This window comes from Furipterus horrens, unplaced genomic scaffold (assembly GCF_987537825.1).
Source record: "Furipterus horrens unplaced genomic scaffold, mFurHor1.1.pri manual_scaffold_5, whole genome shotgun sequence".
Classification (NCBI taxonomy): domain Eukaryota; kingdom Metazoa; phylum Chordata; class Mammalia; order Chiroptera; family Furipteridae; genus Furipterus; species Furipterus horrens.
In genome coordinates, this window is record NW_028327175.1 from 159,890,493 (window position 1) to 159,909,146 (window position 18,654).

Below are 18,654 nucleotides of genomic sequence, written 5' to 3' on the forward strand. Positions count from 1 at the left end.
AAAACCCAGGTCCCTCTTTCATGTCTTCAGAATCAGAGCAATGGGGGCCCATAAAGTTCAGTTATGAAGTGTCATGGTGTCTGAAACAACTGCTTCTTTATTGCGTAAGCACACACAGAAATCTGTTCATTTCTGGGCAGGGCTAATGGAAAAAGAGAAAGATTTTCCATGTATTTATTACGTGAAACATAACATACGGGGGATATGTACAGTGATACATAATTAGACATAAAGCAAGTCAGACTTGAGGAATTGCCAAAAATCTGTGGCAGAATAATGAAACCACTTTACAAGGCCTTGAGTGGTATCATTTCTTTCACAATCTGTCACTGAAACCCATTGCCCCGGTAACCTGCTGAAGGAGACCTTGCTGTGCAAACTCAGAGCTGGGGTTCATTCGGGGGGATGCCTGGCTAGGCACCACCCTTCATTAATTCCTCTGTCCTCTCCAAGGCAAAGATAGATTCGTCTTGAGGCCCCGGCAGCAAAGGAACTGGCTAGAGAGCGAGTGGGTGTGGAGGAGAGGAGGTCCATCCCAGGCAGAGGGTGATAGAAGTGAGGCCCCTGCTTTCCCCAGCTGGGCTGGGCTGGGCTGTCATCTTTCATAACACACCCGCTGGGGTTGTGGGGGGACGGCAGCAGCTTCTAGTCTCGGCTCCACTGCCGTTTTGCTTTGTGACCTTCTCTAAACCATGGGAGTTCACTGGGCCTCTGTTCCCTCCTCTGCAGAACAGGGAATGCAATTCAGCCAAGACACCTATGCACAGGGATCTGTGCCAGGTGATTGGTGATGACAATGCAGAGGACATCTTGCTGTCCTGGCCCGTCCATTATAACCCATCTAGCTTATCATTTGTCACCATAGGTTGATATCAAGTTTTTCATGAAAAATATGCCAGAACAGATTCTTGTGTTTTTTAAAATATGCAATGTTTTATAAGCTGCATATATTTCAACAACAAAGTTGGGGGGCACAGATTTGGTTACTTAGATTAGTAAAAATATTTATTACTGGCAGATTGCTTTTCCCCTATTAAAAAGAAAACATGTGACTAGAAACATTTAGAGACTGGAAACGGGATTAAACCAATTCCTAAATCCTTATCAAATAAGGTAACAATCAAGGAAAAGATATTTTGGAACTTAATATTAGGGAAGACTATACACAATTTAAATGAGGAGAAAGAGAAAAAATACTAAAATAAAGTCAGAACAATAATTTATATTTTATAGTCTCTAATTCAGCACAAAAAACAGTACTATTTTATATATTTCCCCATGAACTTTTTGTGAAGTTCAGACCGCAGCGTATCACTGACAACTCCTCTGTCTTCCTTCTGACCATCGGCACCTTTTGCACTGTTCTTGAAAACAACATCAGTTCCACCTTCTTTTAACTTTGAAATTGACCTGAGGCTGAGATGGGCCAGTGAAATTAAGGAGAGGGTTTCCACTCAGAATGTTTTCCATATGAATCCTCTCTTCTTCAGCTTTTTGTTCTTGTTCCTCCCTGGCCTGCTCTTCAGCTCTTTCCTTTTTAATTTTTTCCAGCTATGCCAGAAGAGCTGCAGTATCATCATCATCATCACTCTCCTCTTCAAAATCTTCATCTTTGTCACATGTTAGAGTATTACCTGCATCAAGGTCGGCAGCAGGAATCTGGTCTAACTGAGGCTTCTTTGACACCGAAGAGGAGGTTGTTATGTTCTTGGGTTGAATGACCTCTATTTTTTTTTTTTTCCCCTGCAGCAGCTCTCTTCCCACTCTCTTCTAGAAGTCATGGTTCTAGACCTCTCCAGGGGCATCCTGTGTGGTCTGTCTATATGAGAGGGTAGCTCTTTACCCAAATATTGCTTTGCGTGTTGGCTCATACTACCTTCTTCTTTTCCTCTCCCACCTTTCACAAGTTCAAAAGCTGACCAAGCTGCTGTGGTCACCTTTATGGTTGGCTAAGGTCCAATTCGGCAGCCTCCAGAGATCACACAGACACCATTACACTCTTGTTTTTTTTTTTTTAACTAACATAGAAAGTCTGCTACATGTACACCTAGCACTCAGCAGGCACACACAAACTCTTCTTTGCCGTTGCAGGTAACTCCTGGCCAAATCTGCCATCTTTCCTTTCTGAAGCTCCCCTCATCTGCCCCCAACACTTCCTTTTCCTCTGTAACTGTCCTGGTTCAGTCTCTCAGTGTTTCTTTCCGAAACCATTACAACATTACTACAGCTTCTAAACTCTGGTCTGGGCTGGTGAGTCTTCTCTCTTTGTCTTCCCACCCCCACCCCACATCCTCTCTCCCTCTTTCTCTATCCCGTTCCATGTCCCCAGAAACTGACCCCACAGTCTCTTCCATGGGGACTTTCTTGCCTGAAGCTCTGCACACTGCCCATGGAAAGTCCCAGGAAATGTGATGGGGTTCCTCTTGCTCCATTCCTGCTCTGGGCCATGTCTGGTTGGTGACCTCCAAAGGTCTGCACTTCCTGTTCTCACAGGGTCTAGTGACGTAATTGCCTGCCCTAGCCCCGCAGGCCAAGGATGACAGCTTCTCACTGCTGACCATCTCTGGGGCCTTTTCATCTCTCCTTGGTTCCACTCTCCCTCCACAGGCAATGGGTTTATTCATTCACCCATCAAATGAGCTCCCGGAGTTGCATGGTCTCCAGCCAGAATCCTGAGTGCACATGCTGTTCCTGCTTCCAGACTCACCCCTTCCCTGCTTCTGTTGACTGCTCATGATTCCAGATTCCCGAAGCTGATTTCTTTTTTTTTTAAGTATATGTTGTTGATTATGCTATTACAGTTGTCCTAGTTTTTCCCTTTTGCCAACCTCCACCGAGTACTCCCCTTTCCTCCAGCAATGCCCCCACTTAGTTTCTTTCCATGGGTCATGCATATAAGTTCTTTGGCTTCTCCATTTCCTATATTATTCTTTAACATCCCCTTGTCTATTTTGTACCTACCAATTATGCTTCTTAATCCCTGCACCACTTTCCCCTTTCTCCTCCTTCCCCCTCCCAGCTGATAACTTTCCATATGATATCTATGATTTTGTTCCTGTTTTAGTTGTTTGCTTGGTTTGTTTTTGTTTTTGTTTTTTAGATTCATTTGTTAATACTTGTGAGTTTGTTTTCATTTTCATGTTCATAGTTTTAATTCTCTTCTTTTTTTTAAATAAGTTCCTTTAAAATATAATAAGGACTTTGTAATGATGAACTACTTTAGCTTTACCTTGTCTGGAAAGCACTTTATCTGCCCTTCCATTCTAAACAATAGCTCTGTTGGATAGAGTAATCTTGGTCATAGGTCCTTGCTTTCACTTTGAATACTTCTTGCCTGCAAAGTTTCTTTTGAGAAATCAGTTGATTGTCTTATGGGAACTCCTTTGTAGGTAACTCTCTGATTTTTCCTTGCTGCTTTTAAGATTCCATCTTTGTTTTTAACCTTTGACATTTAATTATGATGAGTCTTGGTGTGGTCCTCTTTGTGTTCATCAGGTTTGAGACTCTGCATTTCCTGGACTTGTATGTCTATTTCCTTCTCCAAATTAGGAAAGTTTTCTTTCATTATTTTTTTTAAAATAAGTTTTCAATTTTTTGCTCTTCTCCTTCTGGCATTCCTATGATTTGGATGTTGGCACTTTTGGAGATGTCCCAGAGTCTTCTTATTCTCTCCTCATTTTTTTTAATTCTTTTTTTTTCAGTCTGTTCTGGTTGAATGTTTATTTCTTCCTTATGTTCCAAGTTGTTAATTTGAACTCCGGCTTCCTTCCCTTCACTGTTGGTTCCCTGTGCATTTTTCTTTATTTCACTTAGTGTAACCTTCATTTCTTCCCTTATGCATTTGCTGAACTCAGTGAGTTCTCTGAGCATCCTTATCGCCAGTGCTTTGAACTCTGCATCTGATAGGTTAGTTAAGTCTATTTTGTTTAGTTCTTTTTCTGCAGTTTTTTCTGTTCTTTCATTTGGGCCATATTTCTTTGCCTCCTCAATTTGGCAGCCTCCCTATATTTGTTTCTGTGTATTAGATAGAGCTTCTTTGACTCCCTGTCTCAGGGCACCTGTTAAGTTGTATGGGTGGAGCCTTAGGTATTCACCAGGCGGGGCAACTCGATTTACCACTTTGTATGTGGTGGAGGGGTTGGAGAGGGGGCACATACCCCATTTCCAGTCACTTCATCCCCTTCCTGTACACAACCGATGTCCTTTTAGCTATTGTTCTTGTGGTGGTTCCCACAGTTGGTGGGCTTGTGCATGTTCAAGGGCCATGTGGGCCCTTGAAACGGAGTCTCCTGAGAGACTGGCAGTTTCTTCTGCTGCTCCAACCCCCACTGGTTTTTACAGCCAGAAGTTATGAGGCTTTATTTTCCTGGCACTGGAACCCTGGGCGGCGTGCTTGGGCCTGGGGCTGGGATCGTTTACTCCCCAAGTGTCCCTCCCAGTTTTTATCCACAATACGTGAATGTGGGACTGCCTGTTCTTCCAGCCACTGCTTCACCACTGCCACACCGTGTCCTCTCCACCCAGGCTCCCTGTTCCTGCCCCTTCTACCTATCTGGATAAATATGGCTTCTTAAATCCTTAGTTGTTGGGTTTCCATACAGTTTGGTTTTCTGGCAGTTCTGTTTTCAGGTTAGTTGTGGTCTTTCTTACGGTTGCACAAGGAGGCAAAGTATGTCTACCTTCACCTCCATCTTAACTGGAAGTCCAGGAGCTGATTTCTGACTGTGTCTCTCCCATCCCCCAAACCCTTGCCTCTTCATCATCTTCATTTGTTATAAAGGGGCATTTCCAACACTCTGCAACTTGGCCAATGTTTTCTCCTCTGTCCGCCTCTTTCCTCTTTGCCTATCATTCCCGACAGAGCCAGCCGCTCGCTCTCCCCAGATCTCCATGGCTCCAAATCCTACCTGTCCTTCAAGGCTCAGTTAAAATGTCACCTCCATAAAACTTCCCTCTCATTCCAGCTGGAAGCAATCTTCCCCTCATCTCAAATCCCCAGAGATGTTACCTGTTTCTCTCTTGGTCACTTGTTACTTGTATTAGAATAATTTATGTACAAGCCCCATCTTCCCTTCTGGGCTGGGTCTCATCCACCTTGCTGTGACTATGTGGCCTGGTTATTAAATGTGTGTGTTCTGGAGACAGCGCCCAGCTTCAAAGCCTGGCTCTGCTGCTTTTTAGCCAGAGGAACTTGGTATATTATGTTACTTCTCAGAGTCTCACATTGCTTATTGTAAAGTAGAGGGGGTGGAAACCATAACACCTGTCTTATAGGCTTGTTGGAGGATTACATGAATTAGTACATAGAGAACACACTTAGAAGGGGGTCTGGCACATAGCAAGTGCTTCATAAATGTCAGATCTCTTCTTTTTCTCATTTTGTTGTAACTCTAAGTAGCACATGGATAATTAATTCCGTGTGCTGTCAGAGACACTATGAGAGTAAATGGAATGATAGACTAAAGCCCTAAAAACTTCCTCAACAGAATGATTTTCCTACATTTGTCATGTTAAAGAGCATGACCATTTCCAAAGCTAGATTCATGTTCAGAGACAAAGTCTATCCCTGTCATTAAAACATTGGGCAAACTGATGCCCAGGGCCACTGGGTGACTTGTCTGAGGCCACAAAATGAGTGACCAGAGCTGGGCTTGAACTCAAGCTTTCTTACTGCAACAATTTTTCTTCTATTCTCATCAAGTTTCTGAATAATCACAGTTTTCAAACTCTAAGCCACAAGGAAAGGAGACTCCTGTGGGACCAGCTTGGAGTATGGGATGCAACCCCCCATCCCCCAGTGGAAAAGGGGCAGGGATCCATGACCTTGGGGACTCCCTAGGACTCACTGGACCTTCTTATAATTTGGAAGTGGAATTCAAGGGTCTACAAACACTGCCTCACATTTGCCTCCTGGAACTTCACATTCTGCTCTGGGGAACAGTTTACCCTCTGAGTAAGTCTCAAAACATTGGCATTTTAGGGAAGGGCTGACATAGAGTCAATGGAAAGAAATGGTTGATGAAACAGGCCAGTCTGAAAACTGAAAATAGATCTGATCTGATGACATTTGGGCAACTATTGGCTTTGTAATGGAGCCCAAAGTCCTCAGCTGGGTGAGCAACATTAGGCAGGCACATTTCAGAAAGTGCTCTTGTGTCTCAGCCACCAGGAATGTGTGGTCATTCCTGTCCTTGTGGAGGGGGACTCAGGGGGAAGGAGTCCCATGGGGCCAGCACGTGGCTGGGGCCTGCTATGAAGCTCATTTGGCCATTAGCACTGATGCCTCACAAACCAGCTGTGGTGGGCGATATTCTCATTTCTCAGAGCTTGACTCCACTTGTCATGGCACCTGTGTGGCAGGATCTGGGAAGGAGACTGGTGATGTGGGTCAAGTCCAGGCAGAGTGAACATAGAGGTGGCCTTGGATCTGGGGGCAGCATGGATGTTGGAGCCAGGTTGGATCTCTCACATGGCCTGTGAAATCTCTGAAAAGTCTCCTTAAACCCACCAAGGGTCAGTTTTCCTCATCTTTAAGAGAGGATATTAATACCTGCTCTGACTTCCCTAGATGCCCTGACCAGGGACCGAACCTGTAACCTAGGTATGTGCCAGAGCAGTGGAAGTCTTTCTTTCTTTCTTTCTTTCTTTCTTTCTTTCTTTCTTTCTTTCTTTCTTTCTTTCTTTCTTTCTTTCTTTCTTTCTTTCTTTCTTTCTTTCTTTCTTTCTTTCTTTCTTTCTTTCTTTCTTTCCTTCCTTCTCTCTCTCTCTCTCTCTCTCTCTCTCTCTCTCTCTCTCTCTCTCTCTCTCTCTCTCTTTCTTTCTTTCTCTTCACCCTAGGATATATTTTTAAATTGATTTTAGAGAAAGAGGATGAGAGAGAGAGAGAGAGAGAAAGAAAAGCATCGATGTGAGAGAAAAACATCGATTAGCTGTCTTCCTAGGTGCCCTGATCAGGGACTGAACCTGTAACCTAGGTATGTGCCTTGACCGGGAATTGAACCTGCAACCTTTTGATGCATGGGATGACACTCCCCAACCTGAGTCACTCAGCCAGGGAGTAGAGGGCTTCTTCAAGGGTAGAGTGATTTCTCTGGGGGCAGAGGTATAGGAATCAAGAGGATGGTTCCTTTGGCTAAGATGGGCTGGCTGTCTCCTGGTGTGCTCCCCAAGCCCTGGCTGCCAGGCTGAACTGGCTGTGAGGGAGGCACAGATGGAGCTCGATGCATCAGTGTCTCCCAGCCCTGTCCTCCTTTCCCCTCCCCCAGAACCAATCTTTCAAATTCCAAACACCAGGGAACCAGCTATCAAGTTTGTCTACACGGAGAGGAGGGAGTCTACACTGGAAGGGGCTGAGTGACCTTAATGAGGCAAATATGTTAAATAATGAGTCCCAAGAACTAACCCCCTCCCCTCAATGACTACCATGCTCCAGGCCACAGATGTGTGGCCGTATACACACACACACTCAGTTGTGGATATGATACACATAGATCCAGACTTATTTGAACAAATATTTGTTAAACTTCTACAGGGCCCTAAGAAGGCAAAATTGAATCCAGTTCTGTCCTCAGAGAGTTTGAAGTCCAGGGCAAATTGGAGAGAACTGACTTAAACAATGTGGTGGTCAGTGTTCTCCCTTCTGTGCGCAAAGCCCGGGGAGTTCTGGAGAAGAGACATTTATTCTGCTTGTAGGAATCTGGGAGTGCTTCAGATAAAAGGTGCTACCTGAACTGCAGGATGTTGGAGAATGAGTAAGAATTCTTCAGATGGGAAAGACAGAAGTCTAGTTAGATGCTTCCTCACATACTGATTCTTCCCCACTCCTGCCCTGGTGGGCCTAGGTGTCCCGGGCCTATGATCCCTGGATACTTTGCATGTTTCTGCCACTGTGAGCCATTGAAGGCTGGGATTGTGTCTTCATGCCTCCAGTGCCTGCATCATGTCTAACATATAGTTTTTCAATAAAAGCAGAGTAAGTAAGTATATAAAGGAGGAGAAGACATATGGGCCAGAGAACAGCAGGTGCAAAGGCAAGGAAGAGTGGACACGAAGGGGAGTTGAGGCATTTGGCTGAACAGAACACTAATAGAGGCCCATAGGGACATAGGACAGAGACTACTGAGAACAGCATCTGTCACGAACTTGCCCTGTTAAAGAACTTTTCTTAGACTGAGAATGAATAGCTATTGTTCGCACATCCTCCCAAATGCCTGCCTTGTCTCTCACCCTGGAGAAGATAAGAAGACCAGTGTTGGCAGAGAAATTGCTCAAGGTCAGGAACTGGGCCCAGTTTCTCCACTGTCACTGCCCACAGCTTATAGCCTACAGCCTGGCAGATAATGGCACACACCATGGACTGAGGAACACTTTGCAAATGTGGTTCCCATTAAGGTGCCAGTAAAGAAATTAAGGAGACTCGCATGGTAAAGTCGTGCCAGATGGGAGTAGGTTGACAAAGGTCTCAAATAACAGAATGAGCCCCATGGTTCTGATGTGCCTGGAGGGTTTGAACATATCCAGGACTCACTTGGTGTGGGGGTGGGTAGGGGTAGCTGGGAGGACTCTTGCTCTTCAGTGTCCCCAAAAGAATATAAAGTCACACCATCAAATTACAAATGCCTCACCAACATGAGACAGAAACAGCAGCCCATTTCTCCCAACAAGAAACATGCCACTGATAATAGTATTCTAATTAGGGTGACGAAAAAGGTAATGCTAGCTCACGCTGACTGACTCTATCCGTGCAAGGCAAGCCTGAGGGGCAGGATTGCAGAGTGGTTGAGGGCATGTCCTGCTAGTTTGGACTCTGGCTCTGCCACTTGCTAGACTTGGGAGCTTGGTGAGGATTAAGTGAGGTTCCTAAGGCCATATATAGCCCTAGAATAGAGCCTGGCTCAGAGTAACTGTACAAGAAGACTTAGCTCTCAGTATTCTTGCTAAAAACCTCAAAACAAATCCAAGAGATAAGCAAGAGAATCACCCTCATTTTGGAAATGAATAAACCAGAGTTCAGAAGAGTTCATTAATATGTGGCAAGATCACACAGCTAGAACCAATAGAGCTGAGCCTTAGGCCCAGACAGGCTGACCTAGGAGCCCTCCCTTGCTTTTGAGCTCTGTTTTCTATTATTTCCAGCAGGAAATGAGGGCTCCCATCAAACTGACTTAGAAGCATTGTTTCCAAGAGCTGGGACAAGGCCGGAAACAAGCAGAAAGAAGGCAGAGAATAGTTGATGGAAGTGACCATAAGGAAATAGGCACTAGAATGTTAGAAGATTTCAGAAGGGGGATAAGGGACCAATGGGCTCCTCCTGCCCCATCTACTCTTCAGGCGAAACAGACTGGCTGTGGGTGAGACTTGGGTATGAGGTTGAGGGGGCAGGCGCTGCTGACAGCTCAGCCCTGTGTCGGGGCCAGCCAGTCACGGCTCCATGAACAGTTTCCTGTTATTTTGTGAAAGAATCTGGAGAGCTTAAATACTCCAGAAGTTTAGATTTAAAAATAATAATCAGTAAAATTGGTAAAAAAAATTTCAGTCAAACCAAACAGAAATCCAGTCAGGTTGTTTAAAATTTTGGGAAACTCAGGACACATTATTTTTAGTCAAGTTTAGTCAAAAACTTCTGCAAAATCAATCAGAAACTTGGTCAGTTCATCTAAAAGTCCTGGGAGTCTAGACAGAAGTTCAGGCAGGCTTCACATGGACTGAGGTGGTGAGCTGGAATTTCGTGAGGTGGGTCCCAGATCCAGCAAGGTCAATCCAAAATCCACATCAGTCTAAAGCTTAGTGCAATGAGGCCAAAGCCTGTTCAGTGTAGTCAAATCAATACAAAGTCAACCCCATCGACCCGTTGGCGATCTGTAGGCCCGACATCCGGGTGTGGGACCAGTTTAGAGATGGGTAGACAAAGACAGAGAAGATTGGCCGTGTGCGCCGGCAGGGGAGCCAAAGTGGAGATGAACTGGTATGTCTGGCAGTTTCCGGAACCATCTTCATCAGGAGCCAGGCCGAGGAAATGGCAGGGCTGAGCTGGAGTGGTGTTCCCAGACAAGTCTCTGCAACTGCCTTGAGGAGATCTGAAATGCCATTCTGTTGACCTCTGTGAATCTAGCATATCACCCAGCTGCTGGGCCAGCCTGCCATCCAGCCACAGGGCAGCCAGCCAGGGAGTCCTCACCTGAAGGACAGCAGCCTGGGAACACATGTTGCATACCTTGTCCGCATGCAGCCTGCCTGTCTGTTCTCCCACGCTCCTTCCCCTCTCTGGCCAGAGCCGAGCCGGCAAAGCCAAGGGCTGGCCGGGCGCCCCCGTGCATGGAGGTGTAGCTGGGCTCTGACCCAGCTCCTCAAACAGGTTCCATATGGCCCTCCCGGCTGCCCTTCATTCCCCTTCCCCACCTTGACTGTTTCTGAGATTAAAACCCTTTCCTGGTTGTCAGCAAACAGCTGCAGGGAGGGGCTGCCTCGCTGCTTTTGGGGACTGAGCTGGTGTGGAATACTCATCAGAAGGCTGGTTGGAGGGGACAGAGTTCCTGTGCTGTTGGGTGAGGGGTGCGGAGGGCGCACGTGACGTGAGCATGAGACAGAGCTCTGTCTGCCCACTCAGCCTAGCTGCAGCCTCTGGAGCAGTTCCTCAGTGTCTGTCCTTGGCATTGGGACCCCAAAACTCAGAGTGGGAGTGTGCATTGATCTGGGTCAGTGGGATTCTCTTCGGGACCCAGAATTCCTTCTGCAGTGAAGAGGGATGTGATGAAAGCAAAGAAAGGGACAGCTGAGATGGGAGGCAGGCGGGAGGGGGGGTAGGGCAGCTAATCCACACATGTAACTACCAGTGGCGCATGGGCCCCATCAGTCAGCGGAGATGGGGACGTGGTACTGGAGCGGGCCCGGCGTCCATCCCTGCTGAACCAAGTACTCACCATTTGCTTGTAGGCCTGAGGGGAAGACTTAGGGTCCTGGGGCTGGAGCATTAGGATGGGTGGGAGCAGGAGCTACTCCAGGAGCTTCGGACTGAAGCTATTTACATTGGGATTGAAATATTTTAATAATTTAACAGCCGGCTGTGTAATCCCAGTGGTCCCAGCTGAACCTTTGCCTTGGGTTGGAGCCCGTCTCAACTTTGGCTCTGTCTTCTTCCCTGGAAAGGCTTCTGTTGACTGTGAAACCTGAACATGTGTGTGTGTGTGTGTGTGTGTGTGTGTGAACTTTCTGGACACCCAGCACTTGTAGGTTCCCAGGACATCTGTAAGCACGTGCCCATCCTGGCCCTTGGCCTGCTCTTGCTCCATGTCCAGCCCTACCAGGTCCAGCCCAGAGGCTCTTCCGGCCTCAGAAGCATAGCTGATCCACGTCTGAGCCCCTGGCTGAAGCATGTCCTGGGGCTTCTGAACCCTTATCTCCCCTCCATCCTGTCAGACCCGTGCCCAGGGGCACAGAGCATCTGGAAAGCACCCATCTGAACGGTCTTCTCACCAGCCTGTGCTCCTGCCCCAGCTGGCCACACCCTTGGCCGTGTCCTGGGAGCCCATCCTACCCCCTGGAAAGATCAAAGCAGGTTCCCTGTCTGCTTGCAGTGATGACATCTGGCTGTAGCAGGTGGTGATTTAGAATCTCAGCCCTGGAAGGGCCTCAGCACTCCATCCTGGCGGGTCTTGTTTTTCACATGGACACTCAGGGGAAGGGACACGAGCTGGTGGCTGAGCCGGGACTACAATGCAGGGCTCCGCAGCCCCTGTGATTTCCCCAGCAGCATCCTCATGCGCAAAGGGAGCGATTGGCAGAGGAAACTCGGACACGCCAGGACTTCCCTTCTCTAGGACAAGCTGTCAGAAGGTCCTCCCGGGAGACGAATGGCTAATGGCCTCCAGGTCCTGCTCTCACCCGCACCTTCTGTCCCTTTTCTGAGTCCATGTGGGGTGCCGGCACACTGTCTCAGGGAGACCCGCAGGAGGTGGCAGGGCAATTTCAAGGGCATAATGGGAGTATGACCTGGGAAACTTTTTGGAACACTGGTGCAGGGGAGGGGTCCTGGAAAGAGGAGGCCAAGTACCCTCAATCCCACTTTTTGGTCCCTTTATTCCCTTCTTCCCACCTTCTCCTTAGCCAGTAAAGCTGTTGCGATGTACAGAGAGAGCATGTGAGCTTATTTTGTTTCTTCTTTCGGGGTGCTGTTTGAAAGTCTGGGGCTGAGGAAGGACCAGCCATGGCTCTAGCCAGCCCCCAAGGCCTGGGCCCTTTGAGTGTGTCTGTAAGGGGGGCCATGCTCTTGGTCCAGTTTCCCACTGCCTGTCCCTGTCCAACCCACTCTCCCTAACAAAGCATCTGGAAGTCCTTTCTAAAAGTCCACACCCAGATGTCCCAGGCATAATCACAGCGGGCAACTTTGAGTCCCCCCAGCTCTCATTCTGTCTCCCTGCATCTGGGCCCTGCTCACCTATTTCTTCTCTTAAGATGTCTTTCCAGGGACACCCCCTGCCCCTTCCAGTCCTGCTCAAACTCTGCTGGGGACTTTGGGCATCCCTCCAACCTCACTAATGCAAGGGTCCCATCAGCCAGCAGAGATGGGGGACATGGTACTGGAGTGGGCCCACCGTCCATCCTCGCTGAGTCTGGTACTCAGCCTTTGGTTATAGGCCTGTGGGGAAGACTTGGGGTCCTGGGGCTGGAGCATTAGGGTGGGTGGGAGTGGGGCTTTCCCACTGCATTGCATTCCTCTGCTGGTGTTATTACCCTCATGGTTCCAGTGGCTGAGGTGGAGTACTCTTGTTTGAGATATTATTTTTCTTCTGGGAGTTCACTCTGTGCTCTGTATTTAAAACACACTGAGCATGTGGGAAACAAAGGGGCTTGCCTGGCTTTGGATGCCCACATGCTCAGGACCTTAGAAGAAGTGAGAGGCTGCAGGGGCCTCATGGACATGTGGGAGCAAGGTCTGGAGGGAGAGCAGGCATTGGACACTGGGGAGGGGGCTTCCCTGGGAAGACTGGGGAGGTAGCAAGAGACCCCAGTGGGGAAGGGCTGCTGGCAAGTCCTGGAACTGCCTGGCTCCCATGCCCAGGAGAAGCCCAGACCTGAGAAATGGCCCCTGGGCCCTGGAGCCTTGCAGGCAAGAAGAAGGAAAAGGAAGGAAGGAGGGTCATCTTGGTGACAGAGCTTCGTGGATGTCTGTACTGTGAGGGCTCCTCTGAGAGATGTCCCAGAGGACCCTGGGGGCAGGGCGGGGCAGGCAAATGCTTCAGCGACACACTAAACCCCAGCCACTGGGGTCACATAAGCTCCCATAACTCACACTGCTCCTGAGGGAGAATGGAAGGTTGCCCCAAACTCACTGAAATGGTGTCTATCACTACAGCTGAGGGTGGCGCTCAAGCCCAAGCCCAAGGCCAAGTCTAAGACTGAACTGCTCTGGAAAGATGGATTGTTTGGCTTTGTACAGCTGAGCAGCAGCCTGGCAGTACCTGCTGTGCCGATACTTACCCATAGGTCCTAGGCAGGGTCTTGTATGCCACAATTAGTTTCATGGGGCACATGCTATGATTCCTCCCACTTTACAGATGAGGAAGCCTAGCCACAGAGGCCCAGGGCAACTTGCCCAAGGTCACAGAGTTGGTATGTGGCAGGGGTTCGGTTGTGTGTGTCTGACTCCCAAGCCCATGCTACGCACGGCCCTCCCTGTTAGTGGGTTCCCTTCTCCTTCCTGGACAGCCCTACCTTGGGGGACAAGAGGTGTATTTAAACATCTTAGCCATGGTGTTGATATTTAGGCAGGGATCTATCTGTGCTTTTGCCAAAAATTCTGCTCCAGCCTGTTTTCTCCACGTCAATGTACGGATCCTCCAGAAACCCAAACCCAGGTGTCCCTCCCCATCTACCTTTTTGTTTTGCCTTCATCCCAAGCTCAGGAGCAGACCCACCCATGGCTGTGGCTTGGAAGGAGTACATTATTGTTGATGTCACGACAGTCCCTTAACCTGCTGTAGCACAGTGCTAATTTCACGGCAGCTCGCTGTAGCTCTAGGAGGTTGGAAGGGTGGGAATTGTGCTCATTTTTCAGGTGAAGAGCTGAGGCTCAGGGCTTGACCCTGGCTACATTGAGGATGGGAAGAGCTGGAACCCAAAGGCTAGTCCCTCTTTTATTCCCCAAATTTGCCTGAAGATGAGACTCACCTGACATGTTTACTGATTCCTGGGCTGAATTCAGACCTTTGAATCAGAATTTTAGAGGAGAAAGGGCAAGTCTCCTGCCTCTTCTGACAAAGCTCTCTTGCCAGGGATTTGCAAATCTATTTGAAGCCTTAAACCTTTTATTCCAAAAACCTTTAGTCTGCAGAGAAAACCAATGAAACAGATCCACTTGATCAAAAGAGTTGTTGGTGACCACCCTGCTGCACTGAGGGGGTGCCACAGAGCCCCAGGGGTGCCTCTGCGCCTGAGTTAAAAACCATAAATCATATTCTCATTCAAATTCCAGATCTGCCACTTACCAACTGTAGCCCCAGAACACTACTTAACTGCTTTGTGTCTCAGTTCTCTCATCTGTACAATGGGAACAATAATGTTATTTGCCTCGAGAATTATTGTGAGGATCAAATGGGAGAGTGTCTGTTAAGCACAGAGAACAATGCCTGGCACATAAGAAGTGCTAAATAAATAAATGTCTTTCTCTGGGCTACCCTGTCTTGGCTGATCATTTTCTGAGTCCTGCACCATGCATTAGCTGATTTAAATGGTTGCCTTGGTTAAAAGAATGATTAAATGACCTCATCCTAATGAATCAGAAAGAAAAGCAATCAAAGCTGTTTGGAGTGTTTTTAAAAATACTGATCAGATTATGGTGGATGCTGTTGTTTTACACAGGGTGACCAGCCACCTCTGTGGACATGGGTAGCCTGGGGGTGAGCGGATATGCTTTGACCCCCCCCACACCCCGCCCCAGGTTTCCGGGAGAAGTTCCCATGAAAGTTGACAGACATCAGACGGACTTGCCGCTAGCGTTTCCCTTATTGCTCAGATGCCCTCCGAGTTACCATCGGGTCAGATCCTGGAAATCTTGAGTGGTTTCCCAGATGGGACCTTTGAGCTCTGCTAATTCATTCCACCCTGTTTCCTCTGGGGGAGCTTAACAAAAGGATTATTTACTTCCCTCCCCGATTTCCCCACTAGGACCTTTTTAGAGGGGGCAGCTCTGTCTGCTCTGAGCAGGAAGGGGCGTTGGGAGGACAAGAATAACCATTTCTTTTCAGGCCCTGCTCTCTCCTCTAAGGGTCCTGAGATGTGTGTGTGGGACACCCAGGGCCTGGAGTAGTTCCAGGAGAAATGCTGCTGGTTGCCATGGAGACCCTGGGTTGTCTGGAGCCAGGACCTGCCAGAGAGGCACGTGGGAATTTAGGGCAAATCACATTTACATCCAGGTGAAATTGGTTAGGCTGATCATCAAAGGTAGCCTGAGGGGAGGGAAATGATCCCAGATAGGAAATGAGAGATCTGATCCTGTTATCTCCCTGCTCAGTGGCTTCCATTGAGGATAAGGCCCCCCAAACCTCCCTGCACCCCCATCCTGGTTGACCCAGGCTGCATCCCACTTCAATTTGTGATGGTCCTTCATGCCCCAAGCTCAGCTAAAGGCAGGTCCTTCTGCCTCAGTACCTTTGCACATGCTAGCCACTATTGCTTTCCTCAGCTCTTTACCTGTGCAGCCCCTACTCAAGGTAAAAGCCTCAGTCTGAATATCACTCTTCCAGGGAAGTCTTCTTTGAAGTTGTGCACCCTGTCCCCTACCCTGAGCACCTTGCCAGATTAGGTTAGGATATTCACTCTACCCCCTATACATGCACTCAAGCTCTTTAGATTTCTCCTTCAGGGCACTCAGCGCAGCAGTAACTTTTTCTCCAGTGTACATCTGCTGGGACTCTTAGCTGCTGATGACTCACAGCTGCATCCCTCACTGAGACCTGCCTGGTCTGCAGGGAGCTGCTTTACTCGGTTGCATCTCTTCCCATGGGTGACCCACAGACAGTGACCGGCTGGTGCTAGGGTACAAAAACCTGGCCCCCTTGCCTCAATCTGAGACACCTCTGAAGGGCTCTCTCAGCTCTGGCATATCCTGTAGAACAAGTGAGGACTAAATAACACCACATTGCAGGCCAGCTCCTTCCTTGCCCAGTCCTGCCTTCCTCAGTTACTTGTCCCCCCTTGTCCATCATTTTGTGACCCATGGTTTCAGTTACCTGCAAGCAATCACAGTCTGAAAATATTAAATGGAGAATTCCACAAGTAAACAATTTATAGGTTTTAAATTGCATACCATTCTGAGTAGTGTGATGAAATCTTGTATAGTCCTGCTCCATCCCACTTGGGACGTGAATTATTCCTTTGCCCATCATATCCACACTGTATGTGCTATTTGCCTGCTGGTTACTTAGTAGCTGTCTCAGTTATCAGATCAGTTATGAGAGAGAGAGAGAGAGAGAGAGAGAGAGACTAACATAACTTTTCTTAGAGTATATTGTTATAATTATCCTATTTTATTCTTAGTTATTGCTGTTCATCTCTTACTGTACCTAATTTATGAATTAGACTTTATCATAGGTTTGTGTGTAGAGGAAAAAACATAGTTCAGGCATCTACTGGAGGCGTTGGAATCCCCACACCCCAGCATAAGGGGTGACTGCTGTATCTCCTGCAAGCACACCTTTACATACCTGTGCACACAACTCTTTGAATCAGTGTGTTTCCAGCGAGCCCCATCTGAGACACCCACCTTGTTACAGAAACAGGGGAGTCCAAAAATCCCCAGAGTTTGCTGCTGGGGGATGGGGAGAAGTAAGCAGCTTTTCAAATGCTTCCACATGCCTGAGGCTGGTGGCTACTGTCTTTCTTATGCAAATGGCTTTAATGCATCCAAAGCCTCAGGCAGATGGGAGGAGTCTTGAACCAGGGGACGGTATGGAAAGCACACAGAGCCTACGTAAGGTTCTGTGAATGGTCATAACTGTTTGCAACGCCCACTGCGGCAGATGACGCAGTCAGGGATATATAAGCAGCTGCAGACATTTTAGCTCAGACTCTCTCAGACTCTCGCTCTGACTCTCTCTGGCGCTCGGACTTTCTCTGGCTCGTGCTCTCACTCTGGGACTCTCGCTCTCTGGCTCGCGCTCTCGCTCTGGCGCTCTGACTCTCTCTGGCTCTCGCTCATGCTCTCACTCTGGGACTCTCGCTCTCGGGCTCGCGCTCTCGCTCTCTCGCTCTCCCGTGTGCTCCCTCCACGTGGCTTGGTGAAGGGGCCTTCTCCATGTGGCTTGGAGAAGGGGTCTCCAGGCTGCTTTAAGAGGCTCTCGCCATGCGGTTTTGAGAAGGAAAGGAGATCTGTGCAGTTTGCAGGAAGAAGACAGTTTGCAAGGAGGCTGAGAATCCAGGTGGTTCTGCATTGAGAGCTGGAGGGCACCACAGCACAGAAAGGACCTCCCCAATCAGATTGAATGATTGGCAGCTGCTGGTAAAGCTGAACTGTGTTTGGAAAGTAGGGAAACGGTTTCTCTGACTTTCCCAAAACTAGCCTGGTTTGGAAGGGGGGAGGCAAGGATATGTGTTTGTGGGTATTTTAAAGAGCATAAGACTTAACAACAGAAATCTGCAAGTAACTAAATCTATATAACTGTTAAATAAACAATTCTTTTTCTTTTCACCAAACTCTGGTATTGAGAGTTATAATTTTGGCGGCGGGCAATCGGGCCCCTAACTAAAGAGCCCATGGGTTTGTTTTCAACTGGAGCAGCCCAGGGGTTCTGTAACAACCTGACCTCCTTCTCTCAGAGACCTCAAAACTGCTTTCAGCAAAGGCTCTGATAAGCTCATTTGCATGGAGGTACCAATTGTTGATGATAGCTCAGTGGGTTTCCTGTCCAAGAGTCGTCTGCTATTTATGAGTCGTATGTCAAAAGACAGATGAATATTCAGGAATCAGTAAAGTGGGTAATGAGCTGAGATTGGGGCATTTCTGACTTAGCAAATCAGGGGCCACAGCATGCCCGCAGCCTCGAGTAAGGCAGAGTCATCTTAAGGCCCTGCAGACTCTGGCTGGTGTCTCTGGCACTTGTCAGAAGCGCAGAGGCCCACCGTTCTGGGGTCCTGGAGGGAAGCCGCAGGGCATGGGCTTCTTCAGCTATGAAGAAGACAGTCTCATTTGTTTGTATACACCAAAAAGATAGAAGCAAATGCCCTGGAACAGAGGTTCCCAAACTCTCTGTACCTTGCATCCTCAGTGTCGGAGATTTTTACGGGACCCCTAGGCCAAAGGAAACGCCGAAGAGGTCCTTAGATTAAGTAGTTATATCTAAATAGCACAAAGCTTATTTTTTAGCCATCTAAAAAAAGACACAAAAATTGGAAGAAAAAACCCATTTCTATTTTATTCTTGAATAGCCAGTTGTTGACTCCTGGGATGTGTGGTTGGGCATCGTGTGACTTCTTAGGTTTTGGCGGCGTGTTGGACACCATCACCCATCTCCTGTACCACAATGATTTTCACGTGGCATTTGCCTTTTACCACAGCAACCACCACCCAAAAAAAATAAATAATAAATAAATAAAGAGCTTCTCTAAGATGTGACATCATTGAAAATAATGCCACATGATCTAATGTTGAAACGATGGACT

General features: G+C 47.9%; 1 pseudogene; it reads right to left on the reverse strand.

The window, feature by feature from the left end:
• Positions 1–1,259: 1,259 nt before the first annotated feature.
• LOC150010216 (spliceosome-associated protein CWC15 homolog pseudogene) overlaps positions 1,260–18,654 on the reverse strand; it is a 43,816-nt pseudogene continuing 26,421 nt past the window's right edge.